Raw genomic sequence first — 21,736 nt, forward strand, 5'->3', positions numbered from 1 at the left:
CGCAAAGCAGGCGATGGGGTGCGCCGTAGTGGATTGTTGCCGGTAAGCCGCAATGTAGCACGTTCTGCATGTCCTAGGGTCACTCGGAAGGGACTCAAAGAGGTTGAATAAAAGTGGTGTAAGCCGTGTACCTCCTCAATTCGTCGTATTGTTACCGCGTCCCGCCGCAAGAACTCTAGACAGGGGACTGCCGAGATGTGAATTTGGTTTGTCATCCCCACAAGGTAGGCTTTCCGGTTGGTTTGAGTCCTCAGTCGTTCAGTTGTGGGGTCGGCTTCTTGTTGGGGTACGAGTGGGGAAGCCGTCTTTATGGCTGGGCAGGATTTAAGGGTATCAGAGAGGAAGTTAACTTCAAGGCTGTCGAGGGGACGAAAAGAGAATTACAATGCTGGTGGACGAAAAGCAGAGAGGGGAATATTGCCTAGGACAGTTACCACCTGTAACAGGGAAAAGAAAGTATTTCGGGCCTAATAAACTTTAGTGCCTGCCCTAAGCAGGGCTAGTATTAACCCAAGAGTGTAAAACATGGTTATATTAGTCCTTTTTGGTAAGATGACATGTCATCACCCCGCTTCAAAGGGGAAACCAATAGCAATCATCATCATCATCAGGGGATCTGAGCTAGCGCGGCGGGTAAATACGCGCGTGCTAGTGGGTGCATATTCTCATTTCCGAGGACGCCGCATTGTGCTGGAAAGATATGTCGGCTCTTGTTAAAGGTACCTGAGCAGTCCAAATAATTCGCAGCCGTCGAGAACTGTTCTCCTGAAAGTCCGGGCCAGGTTTTGGGGTGTAAAAACACCAGGAATGTCAAACGTATCTATCACTAATTTTGAAATTTGCTTCTGCTACGCATTCAGTGGGTTTACGCTTAGTCAGCTCGATTTGTCAAGTTGTGGAGGCCGTGAGCATGCGTGCCACTTGCTCGCTCAGGAAGTGAATGCCTCGAATGCAACCCCATATTTACCAGACCAAAATTTACATCCCCTTATTTTGACCTGCGTAATCTTTTTGCTTAAGTCACGCCTATTATGTCTCTTATCCTTCGGCTATTTTTCCTGGCGTGTACAAGTGCTGACAGCAATTCGGGCTACCGAATAAACAATGCTTCCGCAAGTATACATTTAGCACCAGTATAGTGTCGGTGTATGCTAATTTTATTAACGCCTACATATTTAAATAATTATATTCCGAACCCACCTGCCTAACACTCATACTGTGTTTCCAATGAACCCCGCATTTTTTGTAAGTACACGTGCAACTTTTTTGCAGTGATTATGACTTCTAATGAAAAGCTTTTATGGCGCAGCTCGAATAGGCGTATTTGACGGGTGTGTGATCTTCCCGCATAGTGCTTGAAACTGCGGGGCCACGAACACTTGCACACGTTTTGACGCAACTTGTCACTGTTGTCGACATAAACGCTTCCTCATTATTAAACCTGGTAGAAGGTGAGTGTGAAAGTGAAAAACAAAACAGAAAATGTTCTTTATTGCGCGGCTTTTTTGTCATTTTTTCCGTGAAAGAGACGAATGTTCGAAGGGGGGAAGGACCACTTCAAGACAGCATTCCTTTTATTGAAATTGATTCTAAAGTACCGCGTGGATTCCAATACCAACCCGTACACGAATACTAGCTCGGAGAAGTTTTTATTCACTGTTCATCAAGGGTAAAAATATCTCCGAAGTGGAAGACGCTGCACTTGCGTGCGTCGGGTCCAAACAGCCATGATGACAAAGTAAAACCACAGTAGGCCCGGTGCTAGCCGGCAGGATAGCCGCAGAGTTGTTCGAGCTCGGCTCGTCGCGCGTCAGAAAGTGCGGCCCTTCGCGTGCAGCAACGGTCACTCACCTTGACAGCACCGCTCGCTCGCCTACCAGAAAATTTGCTTTCCTTTGTCGGAAGCCGGAATGGCCACCTATATCCAAATATTTTTTTTAAACCAACTATTTTTCTGGCGGTTTGCCGCCAACTACAGGGCATTTTGCATACCGTATTTTCAAACTGTCAGTCTTAGTCCAACGTTGCATAACTTATATACCTAAAACAGTCTTGTTAAATCCAATTTTGTTATATATTGTAAAAATGTCAAACTGAAGACATTTTTGTCCACCTAAGTTTCAGTATCGCTTCGTACAAAATCAATTTTGTCGCTCCCGATGAGAATGTGAACTTTGCTCTTTGGTGAAAGTACAAACAACTCGCATTTTTCTGACAGCCAGCGGAGAAGAGGCGTCAAACATTACAATTTAAACAACCAAAAAGGTCGTAAACACATAAACGACAATGTATAAAGAAATTCATTAGCGTCCTAAGTTTGTAAAACGCGCACAAAAAAAATTGGCTGGCAATTACGATACTCCCCAATCGGAAATTTGGGACCAGGGCAAAGCGCAGTATTCTGGGTGCCACCGCATACCTGCTGTATCTCATGAAGTCCTTGCCGCTTCAGCGAACGCTCGAAGGCACACCACATAGTCTGGCGTTTTTTCGTAGCGCATCGCCGCGGGAACGATGTCTTGCGTCCTTCGCCGCACTTTCCTTCTCCGGTTTCTTGCTAGTTCTATCTTGGTTGTCTATGGTGTCCGCTTCGGTTGCTCGGTTACAACACGGAATAACGGCGCCGTGAAACCACAGTAACAGGTGCTAACTTCTGCGATATAATGTTACGTAAGGTCGGTATTGCGATGACTTTTATGGTTCTTTTAGGTAAAAGGCCCGAATTACTATAACCATTTATATAGCTGTTTTTAGCTCTCCCGGTCAACATCAGTGTGGCTGTTCATAAGCTCTTCTATGCATGTATCAGGGATGTAGCTATAGCCGTTCCAATCGCTGTTTTAGCTATTCATAGCGACATCCCCGCATGTGACTCTTCTTCAATGTTGGCAACAGTGGTCCGCTCTAGGAGTATTTAGCTTGTTCTCTAGTTTGCTGGAGACATTTTCCGCGTGTCTTTTACTGTTCTGTAAAGCCTAAAAAGCGTCTGTTTTGTGCACATTTTGTGAACATTCTTAGTGGTATTGCAGTCACCAATTACCCATTTTCAGAGTATTTCTGTTCAAGATATCGAAACACCTTCACTGCAAGCACCGGTAAAGTGGGGAAGCCAAAAAAGGGCACAGCAGCTTGGCAATGCGACTTCTGTTACACCATCGCCGTAGAATTTGAAATTCCCAGAACAAGGCAAGCACAAGTGCAAATGTGCAAGCAAGGAAAAAAAACACTGTCTGCCTGAGCACCCGTTGGGATGAACGAGTCAACTTCAATAGAAAATAGTGCGGAACTACGTAAAAACTTTACTACCTTCCTCAAAACCGTTGGCTGCTAAGGTAACTGTTCCTTATAGTAAATCCAAATCCGTCTAGTGTTTTGTTTCTCCATTACGAGAAACCGATTTTGTACTCATTATTGAGGAAATATTTCGTCCGTAACGATCGTTTTTTTCCACACTAATGCTAACGCTGGGTAAAACTTAATCTGCCGCTTTGCGTTCAAAGACAGCTTTCACTGCTTTCGCCAAAAACCGGTATGCCTCCATCGCTCCCCCACCCCCCCCCCCCCCCCCAAAAAAAAAAAAAGAAAACCTCACTTAAAGTAGAAAATCCGGAAAAGCTAGCACTCACGCGCAAGACTTGAATCGCGAGGCTCTTGTAGGAGAGCATTGCCGGACACATGGTTGAGGTTCAGAATAATTGCCTATTTCCATAGTCGGTGCTCAGTAACAGTTGTCATGTGCATCGAAGAGGTCGTTGTCTTCTTCGCGGCGAGTGGTGGATGCTAATTCATCATCAGCATTTTAGACTTCTACCAGCTCTTTGTCATCGACTCGAGACAGTGGTGGTGGGATGTCTCCAATTATCCATACCCGCTTCTAGAGAATGCGGCGCTCGCGGTGCCCTTCCAAAGCAGGGTGTTTTTAAACTTTAGCATTAGCCCTGCAGTTATTGTTTTTTACATGTGCGGCAGTGCTTGTAGACAGGAGCAGAAAATTTTTTGTTGTAACCACACCACGAGCCGGAGAACTCCGCGGTCGCCGCGAGGGACGCGCTCACGAGCACTGAGCATTTTCTTTGTATTTTTGCTGCAACGGTGAACCTAAAGCTTGCAAAACAGCTCTGCTGTTAAAAGTCAGGGATCACTGCCGTTTTTTCTGCACTTTTGTGAGTCCTACTAGATATTCTCAGAAACGCTTTTTCTCCCCATTTAGCGGGTGTTGATCTTCTTTTTCCGCTATACTCTGTGGCCAACCTCTATCTGAGATGCCTGCGGAAAAGCAATGCATGCGGAAAAGCCATAACACTGAGTTTAATTCGAAGAGAAGGTGAAGATCATGTGACCCGCTTTGGTGGATCGGTCACCCGGTGATCGAAGAGATGATCGCTGAAACGATGACTCGCTGGCTCGTTCGCCTATTTCACGTACTCCAAAAGAAACCAAAATGTGCAATCATCATCATCGTCATCATCATCAACAGCCTATCTACGCCCACTGCAGGGCAAAGGCCGCTCCCATTAATCTCCAATTACCCGGTCTTCCGCTAACTGCGACCAAATTATCCCCGCAAATTTCTTGATCGAATCTGCTAATCTAACTTTCTGCCGGCCCTTGCCACGCTTGCCTTCTCTAGGTATCCACTCTGTTACCCTTAATGGCCAACGGTTATCTTGCCTTCCCATTACATGCCCTGCCCACGTCCATTTCTTGTTAATTTCTACTAATATGTCCTTAACACGCGTTTGTTCTCTGACCCACTCCGCTCTCTTCTTGTCCCTTAACGTTACACCTATCATCTTCCTTAACGTTCCACCTACCATAAAATGTAAAATATGTACATTTTATATACTCGACGTATTTACAAGTCTCAAGGATCATGATCGTATAAGAGAAGTCGGGCAAGTCCCGTGTCGAGCGGGGTGCGCCGCTTTCCTCTCCTCCTTTTCAAAACCTTAAATCCTTGGTTTTAACCCTAAAACCCTGCCCACAACAGGGACGTCACAATCTGAGAGTGAGGATGGCTCATTCGTTAGCCCACACTAGCCCACTGATTGGCCACCGTGACAAACAAAGGTAGGTGCGTTCAAAATAGTCACGTGACTCACCTCTCACTCTCATACAGAAAGTCGGAGGTATTCCGCGAAACACAAATATAACAGATCAAAACCACTCAACCAAACGCAAACCTAGCGCCAGCCATCGTTTGTCCAGCGGCTCCTCTTAGAGCATTGTCCATAGCGTGCGCGCTGTTACGAATCAGCCCGCCGCTGGGCTTTGTGAAACATTCCTCGGCTGTGTGGCGAAGCCTCCACTACGTGCGCCTGTTGAGCAGGCCTCCCTGTCGGTGACTCACGCTTGCAGCCGACGGATTCCAACAAGCTGCAACACGTCTTGATCGCTGGCGCCTCGCTATCGGCGCGATTCAAACTTCGGCGTTGGCAGACTAGGCATGCTTCAATTTGTCCGAAGGACCCGGAAGCCGCTGCGGGTACCTCGTCTCTCCCTTCTCTCGGACTCCGTGCACGCGGCTACTACTGACCGCTCACGACGAGTGTTTTGTGTTTCTGCAGTTAGTGTCGTGTGTACATTCTAGAGGCAACGCTTGCTTGACCTTTAGCGCTTTGGGTATAAGTAGGAGCCCCTAAGCGCTGCAGTTCATTCCTGTTTGAGCAGTGAATCAATGCCGTCGCTCTGCTCGAGTCCTCTTCTGTAACCTCGCCCGTCGGGGCATTTCGCCTGTCTGGCTTCGGCCCATCTCTCGCCATTAAGTAAACAAGTGAAGTTGTCCTTCGGCTTCTATTCTTCGAGGCAGCAACATTGTCTGTCCGCTCGCTTCACCACGCTACCGAACGCATGTCGGAGGTGACAGAGCTCGGATCGGGTACGCCTCCTCGTATGCAACAACGGGTTGTCAGCGGTGGGATGACAACGTCGCAACAACTGGTTGGCAGCGGTCGAATGGCCACTTCGTAACACCTGGAGCCAGCGGTGCGAGATCCAACACCACGGACTTCGCGGAATGTGCGGCGGTCAATGGTGAGTGCGGGACTTTTCTTCACAGAGATTTACCAGGCTTCTGAGGATAGCTGGTAGTGCGTGTGTTTTTGTCGCGTGGGTTATTCGCCCAAAACAATTTTGGTGCAGTGGGAAACCAGTAGTCTAGACCGGCCATAAATTTCAAGGCGTTGAAAAAACCGCAGGTGTTGGAGTTTGCAAAAGAGTTTCGCTTGGATGTTTCGGACGCGCTCAGAAAGCCAGAGCTGATACAGGCTGTAATCACTGTTGGTGCTGACGAAGACGAGCTGTCTGTGTGCACTCAACTGATCAATGGCAGGGAGATCTCTAAACGTCAGGAGAAAAAGCGAAAACAGGAGCCCGACGGTTAGAAACAGGAACGCGAGTAAAGAAAACATGAAAAGGAACACGAGGAAATAAAACAAGAACCGGAACTCGAGGAACGAAAGCGAGAACGGGAGCGACAGCGTGAGCTGGAAATAAAGCGTCGAGATCGAGGCATCTCGATCTAGGCGTGAGAGTGACAGCAGCGCACCAAGAGTGCAGCCTGCGGCGACTGAGTGACCTACGTTGCGAATGAGGGCCCTAATGCGACCCTACAGGGTAGGAGAAGACATCTGTCTTTACTTGGTCAATTTCGAGCGTACGCGCAAGAGGGCCAAGTTTAGCAAAGACACATGGCCGCAAAAGCTGATTACGCCTTTGCAGGGTGAGGCATCCGACGTGATGGCCCGCTTGCCAAAGGAGGAGGCGGAGAACTACTAGAAAGTCATGTCGAGCCTTCTGCGTAAGTAAAGGCTGTCGGCAGAGGCGTTTCACCAGAAATTTGTTGAAGCCGGGAGAAAGGTAAGAGCGAGTCGTCCCAGGAGTTCGCTTATAAGTTGAGGGGTAACAAGGAAAAGTGGCTCAAAGAGGCAAAGGCTTTCGCAGAGCACGACAACGTAGTTGAGTTCTTTGGTCTCGAGCAGTTTTACCGCCGTCTAACAGAAAACCTTAGACTTTGCGTGCAAGAGAGGCCAGGGGTAAATACTTTTGATCATGCAGCTCAGCCAGCCGACGAGTTCGTCGCATGACGACATGCGCAGGGGCCAAAAGACGACCAAAAACAGTTCAGGCCGAGGCCTGATAAGTTAGGGCCGAAAGGCAGAGCTACCCAGGAAGGCGGTGGAGCTAGAAAAATTGTTCTCTGGGTTAGTGAAGCCGACCGGGAAAACGAAAAGAGCGCAGACGCCGAGGAGCAGCGCCGAAGAAAAGCTTTTGAAGCACGCAAACATGCTGCGTGTAACAACTGCGGCGAGACGGGGAATTTCGCTGCGAATTGCAAGGAAAAACTCGTCTTTCACGTGCTAGATCAGAGTGAAGACAGCAGGCCGTTTCTGGAACCGTGCATACGTGAGGTCGTGGTCAACAATAAACCGTTGCGAGTTCTTCGCGACTCCGCAGCGACGGTAGATATGGTCCACCCTTCACACGTTGAACCAGATCAGCTGACCGGAGAGAGAGTTCGGGTGAAGCAGGCCGTAGCAGCACGAACGTGAGCCTGCCGATTGCTAAAGTTAGCACCGCAGGTCCGTTTGGTGAACTTGTCAGGCAAGCGGCAGTATCCCCACAACTTTTTTCCGGAATACAGGAACCTATTCCCGGACAGGTCGGATCAGCTGTTATGCAACAAGGGGTACAATTTCGATAAACTGCCGAAGGAAGAATCAGCTGAGCTCGCTGCGAAGGGCTCCACAAAGTGATTGTCACCACCTCTGAGAGGAATGGTGACACGCAGAAAGGTGGCGAGTATTGTGCATTTGTGGATGCTCACGACAGTGGGCAGCGTAAGTACACTGTGTGTAAGGCCGCTACTGTGAGCGGAGATGTGTCAGCATTGTGGTGGGACTTCTGAGGTTCACGGGAGGCCTTGAAAACGGCAACCAACCCGAACGCGCGCAGTTCGCAGGCTAACGACGTTCCGCGGGAAAGCCTAAACTGTGACGCTAGCGAAAGGAGGCAACACAAGTCCGTTGAAACGAAACGTGTTTCTCCGGGACCTAGTTCACAGCAAAGCTACGCTGGGGCAGAGCCGGCCGTCGAGACACTCAACGGTTTTCACGGTGCACCTAAGCTTAAAGACGACGCCGCAACTGAGTGAGTCTTTAGCGTTCCACCTCAAACTCGGATACTCGATATCCAGCAACGGCCAGCCGAGCACGTAGCGATTACGGTGTCGCCTGGGTGTGAGCCATCTTCTAAGACCGGGCCGCCCGTACCTAGATTGGCCTTGACAGCCACAAACGAGGGCGAAAACACCCTCTGATGTTCGCTTACCGACAGTGTCGCAAAAAGGTGTGCAAGAGTTCCAGTGCGGGTCTCCCGAGTGGATGCCGCACGCACGCTTTTCGCCTGGTCTCAGCGGACCTCGGAGCGGCCGAGAACGAAAGTGCACGCCTTGCTCGAGCGGTGGAAATTAGAGCAGTTTTCTCCGTGTGCTCGACATACGTCACGGAAGAAGGCAGATGTCCTCTCGACCGGTCGCAGCAGCTTTCAGTGAACGGGCGAATCTGTAGTGCGACTCAAAAGGGGAAAGCTCAGGGCAATGACGAGAGCTACAATCGCGGCTCTCAGCGCAACATGTGGCCTGTAGACGCGTGACTTTCTCAAATCTATTGTTTTTCCTGAAGCAGGTTCCATCGGTTACAATTACATTTATTTTGTGTGGGACATTTCCAATCACGCAAAATGTCACCTTTTAGGTTTGTATGCTCGTCTAAAGTACTGCTGGACTAAAATATAACTAGTGTAGTTCGTTATTCGAGTATTTTTTCTCAAGTAAAAGCCTGGTAGAGCTTCAGTGTGGATTTGTCTTCGCACTTGCCGGCGATGCGGTTGTGTATCCCTGTGTTATTCTGTTGCTTGCCTGACCAAGCCAGAAACGTCCTTGGCGAGACACTTTTCGTCCTGTGACCGGTCCAGTGAAGCTCCAGCCCGGTGTCGTACTGCCTAGGTCTGGAGTCGAGCATCTGGAGAGCACTTCTCTCCGAAAGCATCCCTCCAGACAACGGTTGAAGACCCTTATGCATCGGGATTTCGGGTCCCCGGCGGAGAAGCTTTCAGAAATCAGCCCGCCGCTGGGATTTGTACAGCATTCTTTGGCTGTGTGGCGAAGCCTCCACTACGTGCACCTTTCGAGCAGGTCTCCCTGTCGGTGACTCACGCTTGCTGCCGACGATTTCAACACGCTGCTACACATCTGGATCGCTGGCGGCTCGCCACGGCGCGATGCAGGCGTTGGCAGACGAGGAAGGATTCAACTTGTCCGAAGGACGCGGAAGCCGCTGCGGGGGCTCCTCTCTCCTCTCTCTCGGACTCCGCGTGCGCCGCTACTACTGACCGTTCACGAACTCTGGAAAAAGTGTTGTGTTCCTTTGCAGTTAGTGTCGTGTGCACAACGTTGAGGGAACGCTTGTTTGACTGCTAGCGCTTGGGTATAAATGAGACCCCCCCCCAAGCACTGTAGTTCATTCCTGTTTGAGCAGCGAATCAATGCTGTCACTCTGCTCGAGTCCTGTACTGTAACCTCGCCCGTCGGGGCATTTCACTTGTCTGGCTTCGGCCCATATCTCGCCATGAAGTAAACAAGTTAAGTTTGCCTTCGGCTTCTGATCTTCTTCGAGGCAGCAACATTGGCTGGCCGCTCGCTTCACAACGCTACCACACGGATGTCGGAGGCGACGTAGCTCGGCTCGGGTACGCCTTCCTGTATGCAACAACGGGTTGTCAGCGGCGTGATGACCGCGTCGCGACAGCGCTTATAATTGTCCCCCACGCCGCCAAAATTCCTTTGTTTTGTAAACATGTCGAGCACACAAGAAAGCCTGGTCGCCTAACCATTGACGCAACGCAGTCACCGAGTCGCCAGGGCCAGACGTGGAGCGAATAGAAACTTCACCCAGTAGTTTTGAGCACTGTAACCATGGTAGACAGAACGTCTGGTTCCCTCTTCTTACCTTCGACCCCTTGAGTAGCCTGCGGCTCGCGTCCGCTCGGGGTACTCTTATGGATGTAATCGCGGTCCCTAAAACGAACAAAAAGGAATCCTCATTCGAAAGCTAACTTCGCTTTCAACTCTTTTGGGGTGACCGACGCATTTGTACTAGCCCTCTTCGGAAGCGCTCGTCAGGTGAACACAATAGCGAGGCGAACAAAAAATTACAGCATTTTCCCGTAGGGAACCATGAGGAGGATTCGAAGCAGCATAGGGGTTCCGTGCAGCTTCCATTGTGTTGCCGTTATGTTGTTGCATTTATCAGAGCACGAATGAGAACGTAGTGTGAACCCCCATGTAGAGACAGAGAAGAGACCGACAGCGGTGTTCCCTGATCGAACACCTCCTGGTTCTCTCCTTTCTTTATTGCGTGCTGACGCTTCTATCCCGCTGGCCGCCCTCTTCGTCCTCTTCTCTGGTTCAGCTGAAAGGCGCGTAGCGCTTCCCGCCACAGCTTTCCCACGGGAAATTCAACATCCTCCTCTAAAGTTTTAAGTTCGTCATTTCCGTTGACGTACAGCTTCGCGTGCCTTCGTTGTATCAGTAGCTTCTTGACGTAGTTTGAATGAGTCAAAGAGTTAAGGCTTGTTCTTAGCACTTGCTCCTGTCTCGGTTTTGTAGCCCAGTGGGAAGAGCGCCACGTACCTCCCGTTGCGGCCAGAGAGTCGTGGGATCGAAACCAGGCGCCGCTATTTCTGTTTTTATAGTGTAGGTGGAGAGGTGGGGATGGACGGACGACGGATGACGGCTCCGAGAGCAAGAGATGCTGCGCATCTAAAAAAGGAGCTTCCGTGGTTCCTCCCCACGCCCCTCGCGCCCAAGGCAGCTCGGCCCGCGGGAAAACAAAGATAATACAGGTAAACACGCTCTTCCAAGCGAACGGTATACAGGTTGATCAAAGTTACGTCGACCAGTTTTTTTTTTAGATGGGCGCTTAGATTTGCGCGAAGATGACCTCTACAGTGAATTTATGCACCCAGCGGGACACATAAATAGGAGGTAATTATTCATTTTGGAGGTTTAATTAACTAAAATTGATTAATTACCTCTTTGGTGGCTACAGTAACCAGGCATGTTTGTATTGGAAAGTTAGACGCAATCTTGTTTCTACGCAGTTTCAGTTGGCAGAATTCGTCTAGCGCATCCGTGGTCCGCGGTATAAAACGGCGAAGTTTAATTGCCGTTCGCATGATTATGTATGCAAGACAGTCTGCACCGGCGCAAAGCTCCTCCCTTCCGTGACGTGCCTGCTGTGTACGGTGTTTAGTTCGACAAAGGGGCGGAGGGACAGGAAAAAGTGATAACCGGCACCCATTCACTCTTGGCTGGCGTTATCGCAATCTGTAGTACTCGCAACCGCTATCGAAACACAGAACAAAGGGAGGAGCTGTGTGCCGGTCTTGACTGCTAGCATGCGTGATCATGCGAACGGAAATTAAACTTCACCTTTTGATATCTCGGACAACGGATGCGCTAAAAGAATTCCGTGAATTGAAGCTGTGTAGAAACACTATTGTGTCTAACTTTCCAATACAAACATACCTGGCTACTGCAGCCATTTAAAAATTAGTTAATCAATTTTTATTAATTAAGCCACCTACATCAATAATTACCTCCTAATTATGTGTCCCCCTTGGCGCATAACCTCACTGTAGAGGTGGTCTTCGCGTAAATCTAATCGCCTATTTATAAAAAAAACCTGTCGACTTAACTTTGTCACCCTGTATATTTGCTCGGCAATTTTAATAATGAAGTGAGGTACCCGAACTGAACACGCTGGTAATTTTTGTAGCCCGAGTTTGTGAAACTTGTGCGAAGAAGTTTAGACTGCGGGTTTTGCGGGAGGGTTTTTTTTTTACCATCCCCATAGGATTGACGGGTGGAAGTCCCACTGAAGATTCTTCCGAATTAACGTCACACGCTCGACATAAACTTGCAAGTTTTGATGACCCTGAGTTTGTACAATTGCTACCCGTATTTGAGCTGTTATCTCTTGCTGCCCACAACTCAGTGTCTAAATAGGTTCAATTGAATGGGTAATAACCATAATTAAGGAAGTGGTTTTGCGTTATGGGATTATCAACATCCTTTTCTTTCTTTTCTATTTTACGGATGTAAATAAAGCGTAAGCATATTCGTTTTGAGCACTACATCACTGAAAACAAGATAAACAAGCATCTACGGTCACGCAATATGCGGCTTTACGGACACTTCCGGGCAACCGCAGCTCTATGGCGATGGTCCTGGAAGCTCTGCGCTGAATATCTCTGTGTCGCCAGCTAAAATCATTTTCGCCTGCTGTTCTATAGCTTCTCCACCATATACTTTTTAATAGCAGGAAAAGTGTTCATAAATTAAAACAGTTCTACCCAATGTGAACGCTTTGAAGTGCGAAGCAGTTATTTGCCTAAAGGGCTGTGGCGTCCCCTCGAGACTAGTTTCAGTACCACCCTGGCGTTGATAACAGACGAAGCCGCAGCCTTTAAAAATGCCTATAACAAGACACTGGTTTGTTTTCGTCGTTTTGGCGGAATTTGTGAGTTAATACATGATTTCTTGTTTTATCATATTCTGTGCTTATTTAAGGCCTGGCACATGCAGCCTACGCAGCAGCAGCGCAACCCAAAGATCATCCTCAACGCTTGGCATATAAGGAATGCGTGTTTCTGTGGCGCAATGAAATTGAGATCAGCTTCGTAACGCGAACGACGCAGGTTCGACCCCCGCTGGAAGAAGCAGAGATCTTTCTGAAGCCTCTGTTTAGGTGCGTGATGTTGCGTCACTGCGGTGGCTAGATACCGTGAGCCGTGATGAGCTACGACGACAACCCGGGACGCAAAAGTGCTCTGCACTAAACATACCAACTCTTCTAAAGGTATAATGTCAATTAATACTCTATAGTTTGCTGCAGCAGCCCTTACAAATGCTTCTCCTTAGCTTAGGTGAAACCCTTTCCTGTAGCGGACAAAAGAAAGATGATTGATTTTAAGTGTATAAAGTTACAGCTTAACATCGGTCATTGTCCAGCGAAAGGCGCTTTTGTCGTGGCTGGCGTATGCAACTTGGGACATACATGTTTCTTTTGGCTGTCTTCAGTAGCCTGAATATCTGTACTGTATTGTTGTAAAGAGGATATACCGGATAAAAGCTCTGAAACCTGCGCTGCATAAAATCCTCAATAGCTTGCTTGAGGGTATTTTATGACATTGTATGTGTGAAGTCAGTACTAATATGGTCACGCAGCCAAAAACGACGCAGCTGTCTTGAAAAAAAAATCAAGTTTATTGGAGCGAACTTGTGCTCCCCTAACAACTCAAAGAATTCACACGCGGTGAAACAGCAGTCAACCATGTTACATGCGCCGACTGGTGTGGGGTAATGGAATCACGCGGCGTCTTCTCTGCGAGCATTTATCATTCGGCGCGAGTGTTTCTCGAACCTTCGAGTTACATCCACAACACTGTAGGTCACCGGAGACTATTCTAGGCTGGTTACTTTAGTTTGAAACACTCTCCCTATCAAAGAAGAGTACACGTGCGGAATAAAAAATACCGAATGGAACACGCGTTTCACTTGACCCACACATACCACAGATAACACAGCCCCGCGAAGTAGGGCGGTGAAGACAAAGCATAAATAAACAAACCCATTGCATGGTTCGTAGCAATATGAATCGATAACTTACCATACATTTCTTTATAGGCATCCATATACTACTTTTCTGTGGGAATCTACAGATGAAACGATACCTGCCTGAATGAATAAATTTTAAAGTCGTGAGTACAGCTCTTCCATCTCCAGTATCTGCAAAAACAACCGGTGTTTTCTTACCCAGCATTACTTTAGGTGAGGATGCTGTGACGGAGCCAGCTACAACGCAAATTTCTTCAAAGAACAGAGTTTATGGTGGCGAATTGGTGCTCCTCTAACAACGGAAAGAATATACACACGGGGAAAGAGCAGTTAGAAAAGTGACTTGCGCAGGGGAGTGTCGGCGAAATCCATGCGGCAATGCTTTCCTTGCGAGCATTTATCTTTAGGCGTTAATGCTTCGAGAACGATCGAATCAGAACTACAGCACTGGCGATCAAAGACGAACATCGCATTCTAGTGATGTTAGGAGACACACCCTTGATATCAAATGAGATAGTCTGCGCGCCATACAAAAGAAAGGGAACGAAACGCACGCCTCCCTTCAAACTCGGTGACGCAGCTGTGTCGGGCCACACCTCTGACAACAAAACGCTCAATTAAACAAAATCCCGTGGTATGTTTCGCGCCCATACAACGCACTCTTTCTAGCAGAATAAAGTGATGTAGCGAGCTCCGACTTGAAGATTTTGACATTTAGAAAGCAAACAGCAGGCGTGCAGCTTTTGTAGTGGAAAACCAGCGCAGGAAATTTGAATAAAAGGCAAGTCTGTCGTAGGTTGGCCGGAATTAGTGCACCCTAAACGAATATTCAAATGCTATGCTTCACAACTTTGGAAACGTTTCAGGAGCCCACAAAGGTAAGCCACCACGCCGTTTGTTCCCAATGGTGCGTCTCTGCTGTGGAGGCAGGAAATATAGACTAGGGTACAATAGGCGAGGTTTCTGATATTGATTACAGCACCCAGTAAAATCACTCGAGATATTATCGTCAATATCATTCAGCACAAGAAAGGTAGCCATCAAAGGAGGATTTCAGTGTTGACGCATGTGTAGTTCGCATTTTACGCCAGAACAATTGCATTGCTGAACGAGTAAACATTTCCCTGTTTGAATCTCAAAGTTTTTCCAGTCCATATCGTGTTATTTAGAAGTTATTGGCAACAGACTTCAATAGTTTCAAAAGAGTAATTTCGTGCTTTGAGTTGCCACGTAGAATCCATTGTAAACGCATAAAACAGTGGTGTTCTGCTGCTCAACTGCTTTTCGGGTGCTCCTGAATCCTGATAAGGCCGAAATACCACAAACCGGGCTTCAATAACCTCCACTCCAACAATATTGGAAATGTATGCATGTCGAAAATTATATAGAAAAGGTTTAAACAGTGTTGTCGGTGATATTGAGGTCGCAACTACATGTGTTTGCCCTTGTAATAGAGGCCGGCATTACATTCACAGGTCTAGTTTTTAGTGCGAAAACTCCTCAGCACCCGCTCCTATGGTTAATCCCAAACGGCAAGTTGTTTAAACTTATGCTGATGCAGTTTTGGCTAGAGCTACTCCACTGCACGAGCCCTAAATATAAGGCCGCACTGTAAAAAAAAGGTTCGTTTCGCGTCGGCGTCGCCCCTAGATGTAACCAAGCGGACGAAGAAGGCACCGAAGGAGGAAAGCGGGGAGGAAAGTATGGAGAATCTTTGACGGCAGGGTAGTATGCCACAACGCGCAAGACGTGTGTGACAGCTGCGCCTTCGCTAACAGTGGTGGTCGAGGGAAGGACAGAGAGAAAACATTTTTAAGGCGTTTAATATGGCTCAGGGATCGGTTGTGGCCGCTGGCTTGTTCCGGGCGGCGAGATCAGCAGCTGTGGTAACCAAGCACGTTTGTGCCTCGAGGTCTGAGCTCCCCAGCGCCTGTTCCCACTGATCATCACAGGAAATTAGAGGTAAGGGGTAGGTATGAAAGCATACGCAAATCCAGACATCAATGAAAGCAAGCTTCTTGTCTGTCCAGTTCACAAAAAGAAGAGAAGCCCAGCACGGGCGGCGTGCGGCACGTACAGGGTTCGCCCATAAGTTAACGGAGCCGGCCAGCGGTGGCCGAATAGCATCGCGACGCCATCCAGGAACGCCGACGAGAAGGAACTAGTGTCGTGCCGGGGATGCTTGCGCCTTGTAGCGGCCACTTTATTTGATATATTCAATCGCCGCTCTGCTTCCGTGTCTCAGTGGGCGTGACATCTTAGAAAATGCGGAGCACAATGGCGCTGGTTAAATTATCGCTCGCAGCAGTCAGCGGCGACCGCTTCCACCGCTTGTGAATTCGAGGAGGTATGCGCGTCGAAAGGTGCACTGTTACAAGAAATAAAGCGCAACAATCAATATATTGCTCAAGGGCAGGATATTAAAAAAATAAACCAACAACAAACTGCGCCTGCGGAAGACGCCCAGGGCAATGAAGAAAAATGACCATTTTACCAATTAATTCCGCTTCAGATATTGCGTCTTTGTTCGGGCGTATCTCGGTTGCGCTTAGGTATTTGCTGTAAATACTTAACTCAGGAGTGTTCCCTCGAAAGGTACACAATAAACGCGCGTACCCTAGAAAACTACGGGCCGTGAGCAGGAAGGACATGGGTATTTGAGCTTTATAGCGCGCCACAAGGCACGTTTTTAAGCATGGAACCTTCTCTAGCTCAAAACAAGAACACCATAAAGCCCCTCTCATAAGACAAAGAGGATTAAAATGAAACTCTCGCCCATAGAACCTAAGTCAAACTCAAAGTTCAGTATCCACTCTACCAAAGTCCAAAATTCCAAATGCCAAAGTTCAAATCCAAAATCCACTTCAGCTCAGCCAAATTGCAAAGGAAAAATTCAACCCTGCTTAGAATATGTATTTCATCGTCCCCATCATTACAATGGCTAGCCGCATGTGCTGCCAAACTACAATTTGCGTATTACTAGAGGTCTGTTAGGTGTGCACTATCCAATTCTTATGATGTGGAGTGTACGATTTACGTACGCTTTGTGAAATCCATTGTGTAAATTTGGCTTTCCTGCAGCGGGTTTTCCTCGAACGTAAACGCCATGAGTGCTGCCAGGAAGACAGCTGCAGATGAAGGCTGGGAGGAGCAACTTAACGAACGCGATTTTGCAGCTAAGCGCTGTGTTTTGAGAAATGTTTCACCCAGTCAGGCGTGACGCTAAAGCGACGATTAAGAATATGAGATAGGGCGGTGGAGCAGTACGCACTGAACGCCAGAACGCCGCTCTTTGCTTTTTGTCGGTGTTTCTAGGCGGCGGCGTGATACTATTCGACTACCGCTCCCATGCTCCGTTTACTTCTGCGGGGAATGGTACATCGATCCTTTCTCTTTCTCTTCGTTCAGTGGCTTATTCGAACCACGTGACATTTGGGCGAGAGGTTCAAACACGATTTAGAACAACATCCTCGGCGGCAGTGACGCGCTGTGAGGTAACGCCAGAGAAGCGCGAGTTGTCATGCATTTGCTGACCACGCGATCACTTCCTTAGACAAAGCAGCTATGACCGAAAAGTATAGGTCGGCTAAACAGAAAGAACCCGCTCAAGCTCATTTTTTTCATTAACGCTGTGATCTTATACTAAGAATAAATAACTCGTCTGTTCTCAAAATCACTCGTACTCACTCATCATATGCTAATTTGTAATCGTGCTTGCTTCTACTCAACTCATTTGTCCTCACGAGTATTTGTACTCAATCTGTACTCATGAGTACTCAATCTGTACTCATGGGTACTCAATGTTCTGTACTCATGAGTACGCAATGTTCTCTACTCGTCCGTACTCAATGTTCTGTACTCATAAATACTCAATATTTTGTACTCATGATTATACAGTGTTGTGTAATCATGCGCACTGAATGTTATGTACTCAAGAGTACTCAGTCTGTACTCATGAGTACTGAATCTTCTGTACTGATGAGTGCTCAATCTCCTGTACTCCTGAGTACTCAATATTCTGTAGTCATGAGTGCCATTGAGTAGTCAATTTGTGTTAATCACGAATACTCAACTTATCTGCAATGCTAGGCCTTGGCTCGAATGAAAGAATAAATAGAAGAATTAAAATATTTAAATAATCGGTAAAGCTGAGGTCACATATTGATCAGAACAGAGGAGCACGGGAAGAAAACGTCGGACGCGGTGCACTGTTGTAGGGCGACTCACTGCGCGAAGGCACATACACGTGAGAAAACAGAACGAAAGGTAAGCCCTCGCGTTGTGTCTTGGGTCTCCTCTTGTTCTCACGAATAATGAAACGAAATCTGGGCCTGGTGGGGCTCTCGGGTAGCTCGAGGCTTCTCGGTGCGGCCGTGGCCGTATATTGCGGTTGTCGGCCAGTCGTTCGGGTGGCAGCTTTTGTTGTCTGTTTTTATTTTCGGGCACGCTGATACTTTCCGAATCGTGCTCGGAATCGTGCTCCAAACAAGACCAAACCGCCGGCGCCCGACAGGCTGAAACATGCAGCGCCGCAGAGTCGCCTCTCCTCTTGCGTCGCGGTGGCTCGGTCGAATCATGCATTGGGTGAATGACCGGCAACTAATATGCTGCCACTTCCTCTTTACTACAACAACTGGCAATGTCACTCTCTGGTTGTTGCAGTGGACGACTACTTCACACTGTCCCTTAAGCTGCAGCTTCTCCACCGTATACGTGCGTAACGATACTTGAGACGGCGTGCACCTGACGTGGAGAACTATCGTCACAGCTGCGCCTGTGTAAATTTACATCTGTAGGGGTCTGCCTTCTACCACCACGCTGACCTCGTAACAGGAATGCGTTATGTTGACAAAATGATATAGTTCCCGCTCACTTTCTTTCTCGATTTGATTGATTGTGGGGTTTAACGCGCCGACGCAACGCAGGCGATGAGGCGCGCCGTAGTGGAGGGCTCCGGATTAATTTTGACCACCTGGGGATCTTTATCGTGCGCCGAAATCTCGTACACACGGGCGTTTTTGCTTTTCGCCTCCATCAGAAAAGCGGCCGCCGCGGCCGGGAATCGACTCACTTTCTTTCTCAGAACGTTCTACCGCATTAGGTCGTTTGTTTCATCTAGGCTCATTTCAACACATTTTCTGCAAATGCCCTAGCTTGTCGCACTGGCGGCACCTAAACTCTTTATACCAGCACTTACTTGCAGCCGGGTTCTTGCCCCACCGCTCGCCCTGCTTGTTCGGATGAGACTGACAGGGTGACTAGAAGTGTCGTAGCCCTTCCTTTTCACCCTTTGCCGGCTCTTCAGTACATGTATGTTGCCATCCGAATATTCGATAATGCCGAGTCTCGGGCTGCTAACTCTCGGCCGAAAGCAATTTTGCATGCATTATCAATCGTCAAGTTTTCCTCTCCGAATAGCTCACGCTTGGTGTCCTCATTTTTTACCCCTGCCACCAGCCTGTCCTGCAAAGCATCGTTCAAGAACTCGCCAGTGTCGTATTGCCTAGTTAGGTGCTTCGGTTCTACAATAAAATCTTCGACACTTTCTCGTTCAAGTTGAACACGCCTATTGAATTTGCAACGTTCAGCTATCACTGAACTCGAAGGACTGTAATGCCCTTGAAGCAACTGTTTAACCTCGGCAAATGTTTTGTTCGCAGTCATGCAAGCACAACCAAACTTTCGAGCACTTCATACGTTTCTGCACCAATTGCAGTTAAAAACACGGGCAAAACTTTTCCCTTTTTTTACGTCATTTGCAAATATAAAAAGCTCGAAGTGCTCAAGGTACAAGTCAAAGTTCTCAGTTCTCGGATCAAACTCCCTCAACTAGCACAAATGCGACATTTTGTAGATGCAAGGCACTCAACAAGTCTCCGTTTGATGGCGGGGTTTACGAAGTTACATCATGGTGGCGTTGGGGCTGTGATGTAACAAGGGCGATTCTTGATGGTCCATCGAAGATCCCGAGCCGGAGTGCAGGCGTAATCCCAAAGAAGGTGCAGCATTTCCTCCGTCGATAGGTCAATTCGCGGTGCCTGGCGGAGCCTGCTCAGTAGTTGCTTGGACACTTTCTTCTTAGACTACGCGGGCCGTCGACCATCCTCGTCGCCACATGAGATAACTTTGACACCGGTAGTCCCGACGAAGGATCAGCTTTTGTTCGGTGCTGACCATCTTATATGTATAGGACCGGCGTGACGTCACCGGACAGAACTGATAACAGCCAGATGGCTAAGCACACAGGCAAACCAACAGCGGCCGGCGCTATCAGCGCTCCTTGGCCGTCGCAATCACGTTACCACATATCACGTTACCACACTCCGGCATGTTACAAAGCATTTTTTTGCTACAAAGATTTGCAAACACAACAACCGGTTTACTTGCTGGAAGGAGCATTGCCACCTGATTTCAAATCGGTACTTCAAAACTATACCGTCCTCTCATCAGATGAAGTGAAGCTTGTTTTGCTTTCTTCCTACTAGAGACAAGGATAAACGTTCGTCGGTGAGTTACTCTCCGGACGAAGGATGTTTTTTACACTTTCAGCTTCTGCTGATGTTCACTGTGAGCGAACGTATACCACGAAGGTGGCAACGTTATGCTTTGAAGATCCTCAAACACCTGGCAATGTGCGCAATGGAGAACGTTCCTCTCTATGTGCTATGGCTTCTAAGCTATCCAGAACTTTTGCAGCGCATTTATTTCCTCGCTGACATCCGTGGCGAAGGTGAAAGTTGGTGCTGGCCGAAAAATGTTTCCTCCGTGTGCAGCCCAGCTGGAACCCAAGTGTTCAAATTCACACGTCTGTAAATGACCCAGGTAGGGGTGTTGGATTTTACAATAACAACATACGACCGCGTGTGCGTGTGACAACAAGATTTGAAGGGCTGCGTTTGTTGTCCAGCTGTGTTTGAAACAGAAATATAAACAATGAAAACAGTTAAACACTATGTACCCTAACGGCCCCGTGCAACCATGAAAATTGTATAACTCAACGTTGTTAAGAATAGATAACAGAATTGAACAGACGTGTTATCATCAGTGTTCACTTTCAGACATTGCACATCTTGTATTCCCCTACCATTTCGACAGACGCTATAGGGCTCTAAAAAGTTTTAATTAAGGGGTTTACGTGTTTGGGGAGGAAGTGAGTGCGTTTCCACACAACATTGCAGTATGCTTCTAGTGAGCCTGTATTCGGCTCCAATCATTGCGAAAGGCCTATCAAGGTAATCTTGATCGATTTGCAAGAGCATGAGCCGACCTTCAAACAAGCAATCACCGAGAAAAATTCCTTCACTAGTTTTCCCAGGCCAGTGTTTCAAAAGAAGGATTTTGCGGTCATCGTGCACAAAACCATATATCTCTACCCAGACGTAGGTTTAGGAAGAGTAAATGTAAATAGTTTGAAACAGTTCACCAAAAATAGCAAGGTAAACTAATTTTTCTCCCTGTAGCTACTTTTAATTTATAGTGTAATGTCTTGCCATTGTATTTTTGTTTATAATAAACATAATCATGAATAAATAATTAAAATTAAATAATAAATATAATAAACATAATCATGAATAAATAAAACCCACAGAACATTTCAGTATCTGTGAGCTGTATACAATTTTGCGATTGCTTGCGCCATATTTGTATGGGAACATTGTGTTGTATGCATATAATTTTTTTACCGGTGAGTTTTTCTGTTGCATGGTTTTCGCCTCCTGCAGACCAAGGCAAGGATTTAACGGCAGGCGGATATTTTGCGGTGCGTTCAGGTGGTACATTTGGTGCGGGACCGTCGGGCGATACTTCCCTCACGGCTACGTGTTCATTGGTGTACGAAGAACGAGAAGTGTAGTAGCACTTAAGCCTTCTGTGCTCAAATACGGAAAGCGCGGATGCTTTCGAGCTGTTGTGCGGCCGGGTTGGACTGACTCGTTCCCACCAACTTCGTTTTTAAGACCTTGCCAGTGATCCTGTAAACAAAACAAAGCGAGTGTACAACAAACTTGATTTAGAATATGGCCCATCAGTGTCAGAGTAAATAAAAACCATACCAAGGCG

At 47.6% G+C, this 21,736-nt stretch overlaps 1 protein-coding gene across 1 annotated transcript in view; it reads left to right on the forward strand.

Moving 5' to 3' along the window:
• The first annotated feature begins 14,403 nt into the window (after nucleotides 1-14,403).
• LOC144169200 (uncharacterized) overlaps nucleotides 14,404-21,736 on the forward strand; it is a 75,406-nt gene continuing 68,073 nt past the window's right edge. Inside the window, exon 1 of the transcript XR_013322384.1 lies at nucleotides 14,404-14,556. The gene's annotated coding sequence lies outside the window, so the exon portion shown is untranslated. The remainder of the gene's footprint in view (nucleotides 14,557-21,736) is intronic.

Source organism: Haemaphysalis longicornis, unplaced genomic scaffold (genome assembly GCF_048455015.1).
Source record: "Haemaphysalis longicornis isolate Haplotype H1 unplaced genomic scaffold, Haemaphysalis longicornis Haplotype H1 scaffold_2, whole genome shotgun sequence".
NCBI classification, from domain to species: domain Eukaryota; kingdom Metazoa; phylum Arthropoda; class Arachnida; order Ixodida; family Ixodidae; genus Haemaphysalis; species Haemaphysalis longicornis.